Here is a 5,262-nt window from a genome sequence, read left to right as displayed (position 1 = left end):
CATGTATTTTTAAGAATAGCCTTAAAAATAAAAAAAATGTAAAATCTAAAGCTGCTGAGTCACATGATTTAGCAAAGTTAATTGAATGAAAATATCTATGAGGTATTACTGGTATGTAAATGTATTAAATTTATGATGGTCAATTTTGACTTGTAAAATGTCCATTATTCTTCCAGATATATTTTATAGTAGTCTTCCCCTCTCTCTATATGTATTTATTACACACACACACACACACACACACACACACACACACACACACACACACGTTGGTAGCTAATTTCTTGGTAGCCAGTCAAACTGTGCTCATTGAAGAATGAAAGATATTTGAGTGCAGATTTTGGTTTCTATATTCTGGTATATATGCTGACTTATTTTATAGAACCCTTTAAAATATTAAACATATTCATAATATATTATGTTAAAAACATCCTTAAAAACCATATGCCTTAGTATAAGCCCAAATTTTGTAATGGATCTTTGTATATGTGCTTTTATACATAGTTGAGAATTAATTGATTGAATAGACTTGGATTGGGGGTTTTACATTTTTCAGTATGAGAGGAGACGCGAGTGGACTTTTTAGAGTTTTCTCCTTTTTTTAAGCCATTCATCCTTCTTTCTTTTATCAATTTAGCAATACTTTTCAGCAATCTCTCATTTTTATAACAGATTAATCTAACACCATTGAGTCAAAAAACACTTTCAATCCCAGTCTTTCATCTAATCACCAATTCTTTTTTGTTGCTAATACAATTAAATTGATTTCTGTGTTTTCTTCCACTTCAACTATTTAGCAATATCACTTATGAAAATCTCCATTATTTGCAGGAAGTTTTGAATTACTACTAGGTAGAATAAACTATCTGCTGGCAAAATTATCAGAAGCCAGCCTCACTCTTAAAAGATAGTCAGACTGCTAGATAAAGTTGTCATTACTTTTAACTTGGTCTTTAATCATAAACAGATGAGTGAATTATTTTAATCACCACCATATATCTCAACAGTACTTCATACATTGACACAGAGTGAAGAGCATCAAACAGAAATTAAACAGTAGGGCAGGAAGGCAGCCAGCCTCCACGGGAAGCAATTGATCACAGCCTGTCATCTTTAAAGACCCAAAGAATGCAAAATAAACACTTGGGATTAGTGTACTAAATATGATTCCTCAGCCTCCAGCTCAGCACTCTGATAATTCATCTATTTCATTTATTTTAATGCTTTATCATGTATCACTCATGCTCTGTAATTAGCCTCTTGAGTGTTCTCCACTTCCACCGCCTTTGAAGTTAGGTGTGGTGGGGTCCTGTGAGAAGACACTATTACCATCCAGGGCAAAAGAGGCAACTTTCAGAATGATGCCATTCTGTGGCTCCCAGGCAGAAATTCTCATTAAAACTGGAGGGTGTGTTCCAGTTGCTTGAAAGATAAAGTCTTATCCACTTTACAATGTTCTTTTTACTGACTCTTAACCAAGGTGATAGATTCTTTTAGGTAAAGAATTGCCTGGTTTATAGGTATTTTATTTGATGTTACAAGAGGAGTCTAGATTTAGGCTTACTGAATGGAAAATACTTATTCAATTTAAAAAATAAAACAAGCTGAAATTAAAGCTATTAAGTACTAGTGTTTTATAGCTTTGTTTTGAAAACAACTTTCCTTTGACTATAAAGAATGGTATCAACATATGTGTTCTTTCATTATGGTGAATGATTGCATAGTAAATTAAATTAGAGATTCTGCCATATATTTGTTCTAGAACAGGAATCTTATCAAACCTCTAATTCAGGATATGGAATTTACTAATTTACTTGTCAGTATTAGGATATAGCAATGGTGAAGTATTTCCATTATTTATTTTTAAGCATTGAGAATCTAAGACATTGAACAATATAAATAGTTGTTGTTTCCTCCTTGACATTATAAGTATGACATTATACATATGTGATGGTTTCTAGTATTTTGAGTATGGAAATGTTATCTGCACCACTTTACATACCCAAGAAGATGAAGTTTTCTATTTTTAGTTTACATTCAAGTGCATGTTGTCATTCACTTTGTAGAATATGAGTGACAAAGTTTTAATCTCATGTGGCTTCCTGTTGTGCTGTCTCTCAGTTTCTACTTTTTTGCTGTGTGATGGGGAATTCTTATAAATGTCAGCTTTCCTGAGAATTCTCTTAAGAAAGCACAGTTTATAACTGGTATTTCATGCTCCAAGTTGGAATGGGATTTTGTTGTAAAGATTTCATAGTGGCTAGTTTATTTATGCGTTTGCTTCTCTACTGTGGAAAAAAATATTGCAAAGATGACACTGTCAGTGATGCCACGTGGCTTTATGAACTGGAGCTTGGTGCACAGAGGTTGAGGCAGACTTGACAGCAGAGTGGTGCTGAGCCAGTGTGGAACGTACCTCTGTTGCTAAAGCGACCCCAGATTCAAAAGCTTACTTGGCCTGTTCACCAAACTAATTTCTTTGGTTTGTAGAGAAATAGAAAGTACCAGAGGGATTCTACAATGTTATTAACTTCCATGTGACCAGCCCCAGAGTTTCCTTAGTTGCACGACAAAAATTGAAGTAAGATAAAGCACCTGGGAATCAGCATGTTTTAATTTATGTTCCTCCTTCCCATCCTTCCTTCTTTTATTCCTTCTTTACATGTATTCTTGGGATGGGAAACCCAGGCTCTGATTGCCAGGAATTGGTCTGGTAACCATGATTACCTTCTTCTGCTGTTCTCCTTCTATCAGAAATAGTTTTCTACACTGACATCATATAAGACTGTCTGTGACCTAAGAGAACAGCTGAATCATGACCCCCCCCACCCCATTGTAGACAGACAAAATCATTGCTCCCACTGTAAAAAAGACCAGATTCTGGCTAATGGAAATGACTCTTGTTTCTTGGTCAACCACAGATTTAGGATTGCTCATTTTGCTTTCCATGTAGTTAAGATTGATTTAGTTGTTGCACTCTCTGACAGCATGTGACCTAGGCAACATCTTACATCTACAAGCCTTCTCAGATACCTAAACCCATAGATCCCTTAGAAAATTCTTATTAGGCTGTTCCATGGGTCTCTAATGTCCTGCCAGTGTCTGGCTGTGGGATGTTGATGGTATTTAGGGATTCATGACAGAGTCATAATTGAGTATGCTGAGACTTAGGATCAATTTTCTCCTAGATAGAGGGAAACACAGAGATCTAGAAAGCTGTCTTATATTTAAATGTCACACTATCATTTTCTGCCTTGGGTAGTTCCCTAACAATGAGATTGAGCTAGGACAACACTGTGATTTGTATAGCCCTAATACTCTTGGGAGGGTTTTGTAGAAATCATGAATGGCACATTTGGAATTAGCCAAACTAAAAAATGTTACTTTGTAACTCTGGGTGAGTGTTGTAGGATAATCTTTTATACACTGTGAAGATGTGTCTCTGCCAAGGCAAGTTCTGATTGGTTTAATGAAGAGCTGAATGGCCAACAGCTAGGCAGGAGGTGGGACTTCTGGGGAGAGAGAGCAACTTGAGGGAAGAATATGAGAGGCAGGAAACTAGCCAGCTAGATGCAGAGAAAGCCTGATATACAGTACTGAGGAGAGGTAATAAGCCACATGGCAGAGTGTAGATTCATATAGAAGGACTAATTTAAGTTTTAAGAGCTAGTTGGGAACAAGCCTAAGCTAAGACCAAGTTTTCATACTTAATAAGAAGTCTCTATGTCATTATTAGGAAGTTGGCAGTCCAAAGAAAGACTAGTTATAGGTGAGTGATCATTGCTTTTAACTTCTACCTAGCAGTTTTTGAGTAAATGGACAGTGTTTTCAAGGATAAGGAAAAGTTTTACTGACCCCTACATGTTTGAAGTAGCACAAATGTCTCACTAGATGCTCATCAGCCTTTCTCATCATTGACTGATGTTATCCATCTCTTTTTAAAGAGAGAGAGAGAGAGAGAGAGAGAGAGAGAGAGAGAGAGAGAGAGAAGAGAGAGAGAGAGTTATATTTATACTGGTCTTCCTTGGTACATATTCATCTTCTAGGAAACTGTGACAATTATCTCATTTTCAGCATACTGCTATACATACAACTGTTACTAACTACTATTTGCACATGGGTTATCTTATTCATCATATTCTCTGCCACTAGCTGAATGTTTGAAAAGTGCTCCTAGGAACTCAGCAGTGCTCAAAGCACAGAGCTAATGGGAGTCCATCACTATGAAGTAAGTAACAGTACATTTTCAACTTGTAGGTACTTTCTATTTTTTCACACAACTCTGCTTCTTGTGCGTGCGTGCACACACACACACACACACACACACACACACACACACACACACAGTGCATTTGCTGATCCATTATCAAATAATCATCATCAAGCACCAATTATTAAGAGCCTGATTCACTGTTCTGGTGACCTACCCAGCCTTATCCTTCATGGATGCCATGAGCCTGCAGAGAGGCAGGCATTATTATTTCCATGTCCCTAATGGGGAAACAGCAGTCTAGAAAGGTGAATTAATCTGCTTTAAGTCATGAAGCCAGAGAGGGATTGGAATGCATGTTTCATCCCCAAACCATGTCCTTTGTCTTGTCTATTGCTTCTGTGATCTCCATTTTTTTTTCTTTTCTCTTTTGAAACAGGATTGTGTATTATAGCTCTGGTTGGGCTTGAATCTGCCATCCCCCTGCCTCAGCCCCCAGAATGCTAGGATATATACTCCATAGTCCTTCAAAGAACACCACAATTGTTCTCTATAAATGTGCTGAATTCACCCATTGGCTCCCCAGGGTGAACTTTGGTGGAGTCATGCTTTGCTTTGTCACTGGGACCTTAGAAAGAGTGAGTAGATGTTGTTTACCTTTCCCCAAGGAAGGTATTCTTTCAACACTGGACATAGCAGGATATAACAAAATCAAACATGAGTTTGGGAAGAGTACCAGCAGCTGATGATGAGACCAGCAGCTGAACCTAGTGATCTGAGAGTGGAGTGTCTTCATGGGGTGATGAGACCAGCAGCTGAACCTAGTGATCTGAGAGTGGAGTGTCTTCATGGGGAATCCCTGATGTGGTTTTCTTTCCCCATGTGGCATGTAGGGTGTGCCTCCTTGTTGCAAAAGCAACAGCAATGTCTCTGGTCTGGGTAATGAGATTCACAGCTGGGGGTGAGATGGCTTCCAGAGGGAATTAGCTTGTTCTGGAAAAGCATCTTTCAGCTTCTGGTTTGGAAATACAAGTGTAAGGACGGGAAGATGA

Source organism: Phodopus roborovskii, unplaced genomic scaffold (genome assembly GCF_943737965.1).
Source record: "Phodopus roborovskii unplaced genomic scaffold, PHOROB, whole genome shotgun sequence".
NCBI lineage: Eukaryota > Metazoa > Chordata > Mammalia > Rodentia > Cricetidae > Phodopus > Phodopus roborovskii.
The sequence above is the reverse complement of the archived record's forward strand: the minus strand, read 5'-3'. Positions refer to the sequence as shown.